Raw genomic sequence first — 14,760 nt, forward strand, 5'->3', positions numbered from 1 at the left:
TTGTCCAGACTGAACCCAAAATTCCACTGAACACAGTGATAATTTGCTTAAATCCTAAGAATCGGCTTCAGAGTTGGATCCACTGGGCCAGATGAACAGAGGAGACTCTGTTTGACTGATTTCGGATCCCTTTAGAAGCACAACTACTCCATCTCTCTCTGACTGGAATGTTTACCAAAAGCAAATAGATTAACAAAAACCCCATGTGTCCTTTTTTCTTTCTTCCTCATGCATGCAGTCCCTGTAGCTGCTGTGTCTTAAGAGAGGTGTACCCAGAGGATATATTGATTTATATCTATCATAATTACCCGTTACAATGTAAGACACTTTTTACTCTATGTAAAATATATATACATCAAATAGTAATTTCTCTGTCACAGGCATAATTTTATTGTTGAGCATTTAGGCAGCGACATGCATATCTTCTGATAAGCATCTAGCACACTGCTCCAAAACAGTGTGAAGTGGAAAGGAAGCACTGCTTGATAAACTCATCGTTCATGTTCTTTCTTGAGTCAATATTGAAGGATAAGTAGGGTTGCAGAGTGCAACTCATTTCATCCTAAAATACATTTCTAAAAGATGGGGAATTAATTGTCCTGTGCATGTGTGTGTCTCTCTGTGCATTTCCTTTCCCACAGACTTCACAGGGTGTCATAATGACCAGCTTGCACTACTTAATTCGTTTGAGATGAATGATATTGCATAGATGGTTCGGATCTAAAAATCACCATTTACAGTTTTCCCTATTAGGAGAACTTATATTTGTACCCAAAGCTGTTTTTCAGCTAGTTCTAGAGCTCCAAGGACAATGCTGGTTAAAAGTCTCTTTTAAGACTTGTATTTCTTATGTCCAGCCCATTTATATGTTTTCAGAAATCCACACTGGAATAAAATAACAGAGAGAAAGTACTTCTAGTTTTGATTAGCTAGTATTGGGAGGGAAACAGTTATTTTCTCTACTGTTGCGTGTAATTTTTCTGTAATAAGTAGCTCAAATACAGAAACACTGGAGTCACTGAGAACATTTAGTATGATGACTGATTATTTAAAATATGCTGTGAAACACTTTGGGTTTAGAAATACTTATGCCCTGAAGACTATCATGAAGAATGGCTGCATTCCACAGCAAGAACAGTGTTTGGAAAGCTTAGCTCACTCCAGCCTACTCACAATGATGATAAATTGCATGTACCATACAGTGCATGCACAGTCTTTATGCAGGTGCTTTTGTTTGGTTTTGTTTTACATCAAAAAAACCCAGCAAACCTCCTGCCTGCTTTTTTTCCCCTACTAAGAACATTTAGATCCATTCCTTCACTATTTCAGTGCCTAAAGGACAAGTAGTATAACAGCTACATTAGCTTTGCAACAGAGATGAAAATCCTGCAGATTTTCTGATCCGTTCTTTCCCTAAGTACCCTGCTCTGGAATGAAACAGGGAAAACCCCAGAATTACCTTGACCCCAGTGTTCGTAATGTTAACCCAGCTAGCTCTGTGCTGCCCTTTGCCTCTTCCACTGAGCGGGAAGAAGGAAGCGAAAGTGGGTCACCATGTACTCTTAGTAGGTCAGGTTGTAGCTTCCAGGCTCTCGCATTTTCCAGGAATTAAAACAAGGAGCAATTTCTTGCTGACTCTTCTTCAGCGAAAACTGGTTACATTACCATTAATAAGGTCAACGACTTCTGCAATATTGACCTTGACAGGAGCAGCGTCAGGGGTTACAGATGTGAGTGAAAGACCATGTACTCCTCTCCCTTCTTTTCCTCTTCCAAATAACAACTCCTTTATTCAGAGGAAAGTAAAGACGGATAAGAGCATGGTTGAGTCATCTATGCAACTCCATGCTTCATTCTAAAGCCAGTTTGAACCTTTATTTGCTTATCTGTTTAGACACTGTTTTTCCTACTCATCAGTGTAGGCTTTTCAGGGAATCATTTATCCATGGCAACTCAGTTATTAGGTTACATCTAAAGTAGTACACAGACAAGGGCCAGGGCATGAACCCAAGTATGGCAGGATTGTACCTTGATACATTTTTCACCCAGACTGGCTAGCACTGACCCACACTCTAGCAGGGACATGGTCAGGAGTTAACATGGGTTGGGTATTTATCTCAGTACAATGGTTTGGAGGCAAAGGTGTAAAGAGAGTTTAATTATATTAACATAATATAGGCACCAGACATGACAACGGTCTCTGGCTGTTTTATTTGCTAGCATAGATATAGTCAAAGTGTTTTATAAGGAATATCCATTTCTCATAACAATGCAAGAATCCATAAGGGTACAAATAGAAGGTTTTTATAGATGCACACAATCTAATATACTTCTCAGAAACTAAGAGGTTTCACTACAAATTTACTGGCATGAACAAACAAGGCTTCCTCAGAAATATGTCAAAATTCTTAAATCACTGTTTATTTCCTTGCCAGGCAGGTCAAAACTTTAGGGAGCATGGGATGCAATATTTCTGGCCATGTAAAATAAGTGTTGCAAAACTGAAGATGCTGCAAAAGATTTCCTAGAACTTTGTTCCATGATATGCATTTTGTCTGAGATATTTCACCAAAGAGAAGCTCGATTTTCTCTCACAGCTCAGACAACAGGAAATAATGCAGTAAAAGAGTTTAGTTTTGTTCTGTTTTTCATGCCCCAAAACTGCACTGAGCTAACTGCATTTTATCTTAGGAATGTAGTCACAGAGCATTTTTTCATACTCATGTGCAACATATTCAAGAGGCTCATCTACTTAATTTTTTATTCTTTTCTCAAACCAAACGTATGGGAATTGTGCAAAACTATATGCAAAACAGAGGTACTTTGTCAGAAGCAATTCAGTTATAGATTATTTTTGGTTTGGTTTGGTTTGTTTCCTTTTGCCTCCACTAAAGCCATTAGCACTTAATAATACAATGTAATTCACTGATTCCCCCAGGCAAGGAAAGATCGTAGGCACAAATATGTCAGGGGAGTGGTGTTAAATGAGGGTCTCTAACCTCAGAAATGATGCTCTCAACAACCAATTTAAAAGATAAAAGTGAATTTTCTTCTCCACCCTTCAGGGTAACAGTCATTTGAAAGGGACTGCTTACTCACGTCTTGAAGATGCTTTGTTGTCCTGAATCTGGCTATAGGCACTTCGGTGCAGCAGAGAGTAGGGCTTAAGTCACAGTCCTGTTCCCACCTTCCCTCTCCTCCAGACTTCTAGATTGGGCAGATTTTTGCTTGATGTTCTGGTTTCTGAAACTCCTACTATCCCTATGCACCACAAGGTGAAGACCACACAGCAAAACTGGGGTTGTGAGTTCCACTCACCTGCACAGCACTTGGAAATTTCAAAAGCTGCAAGGCACTGTGTTATGGAGTGTAATGCTGCCTATCCATTCCCTTTTTGTAGAAAAAAACATCAAACAAACAAAACCAGAACCTCCATTAATTAGGTTTGTTTTGCCTTCTGCACATCCAATATGACAAAAAAATGAGCCACCAGAAAACTGCTTAGTAAAATAAAATTCTGAAGAACTTAATTCACGAAAACCCAACAGAGTATGCTTCACTTACTGTAAAGAGTTCATAAATTCCTTTCTGTACAGCACTTTTTGTGTTATATCAACAGCTTTCACAGACACGTACCTGTAGCAATGCTGACCCATCCAGTATGAAGCAAACTAATCTCTAATTGTAACATGGCTAAGAACATGGTTATTCACCAAGCAGCTGTCACTGAAGAGACCTCCATAGTCTACATGTAGAATAACGCCCTGCTTGGCATAAGTAAGATTATAACAGCCTGGTCCTTTATGAACCCTTGTGACAAAAATAGTAAAGGTACTTGGAGTGAACAGGCTCTAATTCTTCTTGTTTGATCAACAACAATCAATCTTGACTGTCCCTCTTGTAATTTGTAAATGAACCAGAATTAACTTATGATTCAAGACCATCTGCTATTTATTCTTTCAGAGCACTTTGTGATGTGGGTTATGGTGGGACATAACATATATGCTGTTTAAGTCACAGTCAGTACAGAGTACAACTGAAGAACTAAAGCCAAACTCAGCTCAACTTGAGCCTGAAATAGGTTTAAGCTTGCAGTATGCTTTTTAGGAAGAGCAGTTTAAATGCTAACCACAAGTGCAGTGACTCTGGGACTCTGATCTAATAAGTATGCATAGAATCATTCCAATTACTTGGAAATTGGTGGGTTTCTCTTTAGGTCACTAATTCTTATACACACTTCAGCTAGATGAAAAATGATATTTAATAAACCTCAGGAATGATATCAGGAAAAAAAATACACTACACCAACTAGCTACAGCCAAAAATCCTTCAAGAAATTAACAAAGTAAAATAACATGTTGTGCATTATACAGGGGTATCTATTTATTTTATTGGTTTGATTGGTTAATACAAAAGATAGATACACTCATAGATAAGGTGATTACAACACAGTAATAACAGCCAAAGTCCTGGCACAAACCACTAAAATCCCCCACCTCACTTTCTTCAAGGTCAGCATCATTCCCAAGCCAAATTTCATAAAAAGGATATAAAACTTGAAAACAGAGCAGTGAGAAAGGGATCACTGGAGGCTTAGAGTTTGGCAACCAAATTCTGGGAAATTCTTTTTCAGAAGTGACTAAACTGGAAGCTGAGAGAGGCCTTCCTGAGCTTTAAAGGGGACCTGTATCATGGACACAGTGCACTCATCACAGAAAAGCAGTTTTTCTATCAGTCAGGCATTTTTCAAAATTCAGAAGTTAGAAGTGGACCTTGGTCTTTATTTATATAAAAAACCAAAACCAAACCACAAAAAAAAAAACCACAAAAAAATTTTTTGCATTATCTAAGTTATTATCTATGTATTGTCAGTTGGTCATATTAAAACTGGGCATGAATCATGACCCTGACCGCCAACGTGATGATGAAATGTCAAAACTCCTTTTCCCTTTCAACTTGTTACTGCCCCAGACTGAAAGTATCTTGTAACTTTTTGGATGATTAGGATGATATCAGCATTGCGGCACTATAGCACACACAAAAATGCATACTGTACTATTAGCTGGAACAATCCATATAGGTTACTTTATTCTAATAGCAAATATATCGTTTTGTTCTCCTAGACTGCCCCTTACCTAAAATTGTGTAGTCTCATAACTCCCTTTTCGATTAAGAATACAAAAGTTGTGCATTTTCCTATCTAGTCATGAGGATATCTAGCCACACAAATATTCTTTCCTGACTATCATTGCTAAACAATTAAAAGGGGAATAATCTGTTGTGCAGCTGATGATTGCCTTCAAGACATACGTAAACTGCCTTAGAAAGAGTAAAAAATGTAAAAAGCTTTCTACAATCAAGCAGTTGTCATTTTGACAATGAATGAGCATTTACAGCAAATAATACTAATATTCTAACTAAATAGCAATGTTAACTCTTCCATTCAAAATAGAATAAAAAATGAGAATGAATGTTTGTGTCCAACTACCTGTGTAATTCTTACGCTGCATAATACTGAAAATTACCCTGGTCATGATTTGACCTTGTCATAATTTGATCTCAAAGGCTGATTATGTCTATACCCTGCAGCTGGAAGGAAATGTTTTCCAGCTCTTAGAAGTCACTCTGCATACTAGGCAAAGCTTCCTTGTTGCAGTTTTTAATTCTGGAAAGGTGACAGCCAGTGGAGTGATGGAAAGAAATGTTCAGTGACTGAATACTTGCTTATATTTCTCACACAATGTGCTGTAAGATTTATATGATGCAGTTTAAAACAGTCTGATTTTCCTTATGCTGAAGTTTATTACCTCATTCATTTATTCACAGAATGTTAAATTATATCAAAGAATTGATGACAGATTCTCCAGTCCTAAACATAACTCTTATCTGAGAACAAATCACGGCAAACTGGAAGAAATGAGAAAGTATTTCATTTAGTGATATACATTAGTTCTCAAATATCTGACTTCAGACTTTGATTTCATCAAACAAAATTATGTTAACCCAGTTCAACCACCTTTTCTTCCTTTTCAGGAAATTGTAAGGATTATTGAAAACTGAAATTTGATGAAAGGTAATGTATGAAAAATACGTAGTATTAAAAGATTCAGTAAAATACTTTATATCTTACAAGTCCTGTGATAGGCACTGGGTAATTTTCTTTTTTTGGATGCTACTTCTCTTCATTTTTTAAAGTTTTATGCCCATTCTTATCTCACATGCAGAAGTAGAAAGAAATTTTCCTTCTGTAAAAAGGCAGGAACAGATAGCAGACGCTCAATAAATTTTGAATATGAACTTCTTGCTAAAATTAGTTTCAAATGTAAATTTAGGGGGGTTTATAAATGGGTTTCAGAAGGCAAAGATAAAGTAAAAATCATTAGGGACATCAAGTTCCATTTTAATCATTAAGTTGAAATAAATGATCTCAGAATTGTATATTTGAACAAAGTATCAAGGTACACTTGAGAAAAAATAGATGGTATGCCAAGGATTTTTTTTTCTCCTGAATAACATTTAAAATGAAGTATTGCCCACCATTTTTCATATGACTATGCTTTTTTTTCTGTCCAAGCAAGACAGAAAGTGACTGACGGGCTAGAACAAGGAATTCAGGATGTCTCCTTTATATTCACAGACACATAAAAACATCCTGCTCTTGACTCTGCTTTAGTCAGGCTTTTTCAGAGTAGTTTATGAACTTAACAAAAGTGGTTTTGTGGCCTGCATCTGAAGTAGATAAGTTCCCAGAAAGAAAAGGAGGGATCAGGTTTTATTCTCTGCCAAAGCACACTTATCCTTCATTTCTTTCCTTATCTCACTTAGACTGATTCCTTAGCAAGCAGAAGGTGCAATTTTCTTGTCCATCAGCTTCTCCTCAGAATACTGTAGACAGCACCCTTTGCCTGAGCTGTGAGAACATACCTACGATGAACAACCCCATGGCACAAAATTGAATCTTGACCTTGTTAGAGCTGTAAAACAATAGAAATGTAAATACTTTGTTCAAAATTCTTCCAACCAGGTACAAAGACCTAGATACCTATTGCCCGTTGGTTGCAAATCAGCTGTCTAAATGCTGTGGGCTAAATCTGGGCTGTGAAGACCACAGTCGAAAAACTGTGCTGCCTTTTGCTGTAATTCATGTGGAGACTGTACTGTCTTGTAAAAAACAGCTCCTTCTTCACTGCCTATCTCAATCACTGATTAATTTGAGCTCAATAAAAGCAATGACATAGTCTTCTTTGCAAGAAGTTTTTCTTATTCTACAGATGGTTTTTTTTTTTGTGTGTGTGTGCATGTGCACATGTATGTGTATAACCATCTATTTCACCCAAAACTTGGTTAGAATTAATATATGCAACATAATCATGCTCATAATTTGAAATTAATGAAGATCTGCTAAACAAAATCTATTTACTTCCCGGGGCTGCCTATTGGAGTAAATTCTCCTGGTGTCCAATAGGGAATATGCCAGCAAGAACTTGGCCATAGTCACCGTAAAGAAGAACACCAAATGAACATGTGCTACTGAAAGTGAGTAATGGTCAAAAAATCAAGCCTAAAATTCTTAATGGATATTAAATACTTTGATCCTGGCACTTAACCAGGAGGACTAGGAGACAGAATGCCAACTATTAAAATAAAACATGACTTTTACATCACATTTAGTACACACATATTTTTCTGAGTGCTGTTGCCATCTTCCTGACCTGTCATGATAACTTGCTTCTGGCTTTTCCTCTATTTCTGTCCATCCAAGGGGCACATTCAATACCCACTAACAGAGCGGGGGAAATCTTTCCATGACTTCAGCGAACTCTGGATCAGTTCTCACATTTTCTTAAACTTCCACATCCTTTGAGACCCCAGCTCTCACATTTTACTTTGGACAATATTGTCTTCACAAATGGATATATTTTGCTATGAAAATCAGTCTTTTCTTCTTGTTGACGAAAGTGATGCCAGCTCCATTATTTATATCACATTTAGCAAACCCACAGGAGTTAAGCAAATCTGGAGCCCTCCAGGAGATTGACTGCCTTGATGAGTGTAGCATAAGTCACCCAGGCGGAGGCCATTCACTCAAACATTTCCGTGTGTAAATATTAAGTTACAATATACTGTAATGGAACTAACAGTGCATGCTCCAATTCAGGTGCAATGAATAAGCTCAGGTTCGGTACCAATAGTTATACACGTGCATCACCCTTTGCTTTCAAAGGGAGATGGATTATCTCAGATATTTAGACCAAGTTCTCTGTAATTTCACATCCCTGGGACACCATTGTCTTCTTTGGCTGTAGTCTAGCTCTCACTCTGCAGGTAAAATTGCTCCCAGCCTGTAATTACTTGCCTCCGCATCACCTCTGCCACAGAAGGGATGGGACACATGACCCACACTAGGACTACTTGCAGAAGCATGTCTGTTACCGCTATAATGGCTGACTCTTTTGAGCTTAAAAACAGATCTGCCTTCTGTTAATGGTCCTCTTTTCAGTTTGGAAGACTATTACCCAAACATGTGGTTGCATTTTGTGATTTTGGACACTGAGAGGAGGGGGAAGGTGAGACAAATTTTTTGGTTCGTGAGGCATGTTACAAAGTGTTGTTTCACATGGGTCACTTGTTCCTATGGATTGTCTCCAGACAGAAAATGTGGAACTTCTGTGCCATCACTAGCACAGAGAGTCTTTATGTTTTCTGTATTACTTAGCCATCTTGTAGAGGAGAAAAGATCAGTGATATTTCTTCCACCTTCCCCAGTAAGTATCAAATGATTCTTTAATCTGGCCAAAATAGAAAGTGCATTATGCCTTAAATCATAGCCTTTTCTGAATTCTCTAGTAAAATACCAGTTAATTTCCTAATGCAAAATAATTAACCAACCTGCACAGGAGCTGCTTCTCCACCTGAAATTCCCTGATTTAATTATTTTTTTAAAAGTACACAGTGGCATTAGACTTCTATGTCTAAAAAAATTCCAAACTTTCATTGTAGAAAGAAATATTTTTCACATTATAAGTATGTAAAACAAGTTTCTGAAACTTCTTCATGTCTAATTTATCTATTTTGATGTTGCCCTCTAGTAAGTTACAATCATTATTTTCCCTGTGCTCTTTGGTTCAGTCATCATTCATCAAATCTCAGACTAAAAGGAGTTTTTACAGCTGGGTCATAAACCAAATCAATGGAAATGTTGATGCAGCATTAACTATATCAATCCTAACAGGTGTCTCTGTAATAACCCTTGTATAAGAAACACCTCTGTGCAGCTCACCAGCAGGCTCCAAGGAGTGTGCTAAAGTAGGGAGCAGGGAATAATGAGTAATTAGGGTTTCACTAACCAGAAAGATAGATTCTTTCAATTTCTGTCCATTAAAAGTCACACATGTAAGCATTATGGTAATAAAGATCTCAGCTGTGCACTTCCAGTAAACTCATGACGAAATATTAAAATCCGACCCAAAACAGAAATTGCTGATCTTCCAATGACCTTACTCATTATATGCAACCCCATGAGCTCTGCCACATATTCACTTGCAGGTGTCCGTGTAAGGTATTTTTAGCAAGGAAAATGATGTCTGTTGGAGTGATTGGTAAGAAAAATATTACACTGGCCTGCCATATTTATTGTTTAAATCACATTTTAGCAAACGTCTTTGCATTTCGTATTGGAAGCCCAAGCTGAGAATTCCCTGGAGAGCTGATCAAGATCAAGATCTTGATCAAGAGCCCACTGATCAAGATCCCACTGCAGGGAGCACCACCAGGGTCCTGGAGGTGGCTCAGGACAACAGTGAGCTATCTGTCAATAGGAGTTCTTTTGAGGCATCCTCCTATACACAGAGGCATATTGTTCTAGAAAGCCGGTATTCTGATACTAATTGCTTTCTAGATTTTTCATATTGGAGCTTTCTTGTCAATTAAGATCTCTCTCTGATTAGCCCTGCCCAGTGCAGCTCAGTCTATGCCACATGACAGATCACTTGCCGCTTCTTTCCTTGTCACTGAATTTGTCTGAATCCCTGCAGAGCAGTAGCATCCTCCATATGCTTTGGATGACTGTACGTCTGTGTATGCTAGAAGGATATGTAAAGTCAAAGCCGCTGATTTCCCCTAGAGAAAGCTGAAGCACCTCCAGAGGTGATTCGTCAAGCTTTTTATTAACTTTTGTATGACTCACAATGGGTTAAAAACTATTATTAATTCAATTTCTAATGACACAATAATCAGTAGCAAAAATAAGAACTGTAAGCAGGGTGCAGAACACCTGCTCCTTCTCAAAACCTAAGAGTCTTTGTACAAGAGAACTTAAGGATGCAGGCACATTACTTAATTTCTTAAACTGTTTCTGTCTAGCACACAATACATCAGTTTAACTGAATCTCCAGAAAGTAATTTTGGCTGTAAAATGTTACACAAATGACTTATGAAACACAGAAAACACTATCGTACTGTCAACTTGGCAGTGTTTTTGAGGAGTCTGCATATCGCTTCAAATACAACACTTAACAGGACTCGGCTGGGGCACAATGGCCCTTCCCCAAGGGCCACACACCAAACATCTCCCAAAGCTTCTAAGCAGACAAAAGCACTTGTTCCTTGTTGCAGCCTCCTCTGTTGTGCCTCTCAAAGGGAGTGTCCAAACCAGGTCAGTGGGACTCAGAAGCAACTTCGTAATTGTTTACTTATGTTGAACCTTCATTCATCCTGGGGGGGGAATGAGCGATAAAGAAGGAAGTACCTACAAAAGGCCACACAGGATAGGAAACTCTTTTTCTCTCCCACATTTCACTCCATTGTAAGGGACAGACAATATTTGCCCCTTATTTGGGAACATTTACAGTTCTGATACCTTTAAAGATATTGTCCCAAGTTCTGCAATGTCTCTGAAGACCATTATGTAGAAGTCCTCCTGTGTAGATTATTACAATATTGCACAATAGGTTTAGAAAGTGAACTCATGCAAAAGTTTTAACCAAAATGAATCAAGTTTCCCAATCAGAGACTCCTGGAGAGATGGAGTCTTTGCTGCTGGGATGCCTGGTGTTTGCCTGGGAAGGAAAGAAGAGTGAGGGAGGAGACAAGAAAGCACAGCACAATAGGTTGCTGGAGAGTCTGTTGGGAGCTATTAAGCTAGGATGAAAACATGGACTTCCAGAGGGGCAGAAAGGAATACGACTCCTTCTCCTCCATGAAAAACAGAGAAAGAACTCTTTCTTCCTACTTTGGGTATACTCCAACACAAGTCCCCCTCTGGCGTCATTAGCACAGCTAGAGCTCCCTCTTCTGATTCACTCACTACTCCTCTTCGGGATGTGGACCTTAATACTCACATATGCAATGGCAGGACACATGCTGACCAGCACCCAGATGGGGTCTCCACTACTGAGCTGGTATTTTCCATATCCTCTCTGTGAGCATCAGACTGTGATTTACAAGGATATAAAATCAAGGGGTGCAAAACCTGGAACTGCATATAGGCAGTTTGATTCAATTGGTTTCTTTAGACATGCCTCAAATATTTGTACAGCAGGACAGAACCAAAGGTGAAAGTATCATCTCCCGAGGAAACCTACCATTTGGAGGCAATCACCCACTGAGGCTGCCTCAAGGTAACAAGTGTTTGCCATGCGACTCTCTTCTAATCCCTGTGCAACGTGGGGTTCCCTTGTGGACCTCTTGTATCAAAAAGATACAAAGAAATGTGTGTAAAGTTTTCAATTTTTCTAAAATAGTAGCAAGATCCTACACAAATTCCAGAACAGAATAAGTTGGCAGCCTCTCTCAGCCAAAAATATTGATTTTTTTCTTACAACAAAAAAAAATTAAGTACCACTTGATGTTCATATTTTTTATCATCTTGACATTATAAAACCCGAAGGAAAGACTAACAATTCCCTTTTTGTGCTGCCAGCATTGATCTGCCTTTGATTTCCACTTTGCTACATCTAAATGTGCATGTGCTCTTCAGAGAGGCCAGATAAAAAGATGTGGAGCATGCAGAGTCTGTTCTTCACCATTTCTTTGGAGGCTAAAATGAAAATGGGGAGTTTGGCACTTCCTAATGAGCCGCTCTGTTTTCAGTCATGTTCACGTAGAATTAGCTCAGTTTCTTTAAAACAAAAAAGGTAATCCTAAGGGGGAAACATTCTCCACTGTTTAATCCTCTCCAACGCAGCATCTGAAATCTAGCCAAGTGTCACATGTGTACAGAGCTCAGTGTATATAGAATGTGTATGAAGTCAGCAAAACACACAATTGCAGGGTTTCTATTGTGAAAAAAGCAGCAGGCCTGACCTTTTGACAGAGTAACCACTGCTTTCTCACCCAGATACATCAAACCAGCTTTATATTTCATCATGCCTTCGGCTTGCCTTTTCTTTTTTACTTTTTTTTTTTAATCACTATTTTTAAATTTTTCCTGATCATCTAAAACTTGTGGGAATAATCCTAATGATCATAATCTTTCCCCTGCAACCCTCCTCCTGCTCCCTCCCTTTCTTTTTTTAGCGTGTTGGCAGCCCTGATCAATGTTGATTCATTGAAGGGAATAGAATCTGCAAACTCTTCGGTAACACTAGACAAGCTGCTACTAGAAGCAGCTGCAGTTGCAGTTTGCATCTCACTAGGGGTTTTTCAGAAAACCCACCCACAATACACAAGGGGAATTCTCCCGGACAAGCTGCAGGTGCTATGGATATTTTCATTTAATATTCATTCTTGCAATTCAGCACATTTGTAATCCATGTGGTAAACTGTTACCTACATTTCTCCCAACGGACCACAGCCAGATGTCGAAAATAAGAAGTCCAGTGGAGATATCGCTTCTTCTCCTCTTCATTGTGCATTTCAATGGTCTTAAAACAAATCTGCTTTCTCAGAACAAAAAAATGTGCTTTTATATTTAAAGACACTTTTGTTGACATTAAGTAAAAATAAATATATCCAGAAATTACAGGCCCCACGTAGATTATGAAGTGCTTTAATTGGATGAGTATTCTTTGTTATATTAGAGAAAATGTACACTTTTTACTCGGCATCACTTCATATTGTTAACTAAAAGGCCAAAAAAAGGATCACGGTGGAATATTACATGAATTCGTAGACAGTCTTCTGTATATGTCACAAATTTTTCCCAGAAGGCTTGATTTTCCCAATGCCAGGAGATGGGAATTCCTGTACCTGTCTACTTAGACTCAATGATCCCAGAGGTTTCTTCCAACCTGATTGATTCTGATTGATTCTGTGATACTTATTTGTACTGTTTGTTTGTAAGCACTTCTATTACACTCTTCACCATAGTGTTTGTGTAGTCTGAAAGCATGCCAGAATTAGTAATTTTCTGATACTGAAAAGAACTAATACTAGAGCTTTCTGCAGAATTGCATTTAAATACACAACAGAGACTGTTTGTTTTTTTTTAAAAAAAGACAAAAGAGAACCACAGCATTTTTATTTGATGCAGTTTTACAAACAATACCCCAGACTGTGCATCAACGACAGTAAAGGATCTGCTGTTCTCTTTGTTTTCCTACACTCTGCCCATTCCCAGCATCATTGGGTACATTCCAGCAGTACTTGAAATAGCATCAAAGCTTTCATTAATAACTCCTCCACAAGAGAATTAGAGGTGGGAGGAAGATCACCTAAAGCCTCAGGTACAAAGATGTTTGCATTTTTATAAATTTTTAGGGTAAAAATATTATTCTGCAAATGAATGTCCACAGCCTTTTGGCTTACACAAATATCTCCAAACTCATAAACAGTGACAGGACAGTAACATCAGACATAGGTAAGAAAAGATATGGTTCTTTCCTTGTATGTCTTTAAATTATGAACAGATTTTGATGTTTTTCTCAGTGTTGAACCAACTCTCGCTTTTCATGCTGAATATTTTCCTGATCCTAAAAGCCCTAGAAGAAAGCAGGTTTCTATATGGCTAAAGGATATATAATTATATTGAAGGAGATAACTGTTGTCCTAAAAAACTTTCAACAGAAGTTCAATCTCATTGAACAAAGTCATACTGTTTTCCTGACAGTTTTGAGTCAGAAAGAGACTAGCATCTTTACTGAATCTTCCTGAGAAGATGGTTTGAATGAATACAAAAATCCGGTGAACGAGAACACCACTGTGATTTAATTGGTTTATCAGGGCCCCCCAAACTGGTTTCTTTTGCATCTGTCTCTCCAAAGTCAGGAATTCCAGCATAAGCTTAGGTCATGATTAGATTAGTGACCTCATCATGGTCTCATATTGCAGACTTTGGCCATGACCTCCAGTTTCAGGGCACATGGGGTGAAATCCTAGCTATGCTGAAGCCAAGGGGCCCCAGACTGGCTTTCTCCTCACATTCTCGAGTCCTTCAGGCTTTGCAGCTGTGCTGCAAAGGGTGATATGGCTGCAGAATCCAAAGGGTGGGTCGACTGTCCTTTCTACAAGGTAAAAATGTTCACGTGGAAAGGGTTTACTTCTTTTTATTAGGGGAAAAAAAATAAAGCACCTCTAAAAGATTGTTTGAAAACATTTGGAAGAAAAGGATGTTTGCCTCAGAGAAGATGGAACATCTTCTGTAAGAACATCATTGTAAGAACAATGGACCCACTATGCAAGGTACCAAGGAAAATCCCAGAATCAAGCAGCTACCAAAGATATACGAGTAGTAACATCAGTAGTTGTATAGCATGTGCTTGAAATCATATCTTGCCAGGGCTACTGCGACTGCTTCATGAGAATTACATTGATTCACATGTT

Source organism: Nyctibius grandis, chromosome 1 (assembly GCF_013368605.1).
Source record: "Nyctibius grandis isolate bNycGra1 chromosome 1, bNycGra1.pri, whole genome shotgun sequence".
Taxonomy (NCBI): Eukaryota; Metazoa; Chordata; class Aves; order Nyctibiiformes; family Nyctibiidae; genus Nyctibius; species Nyctibius grandis.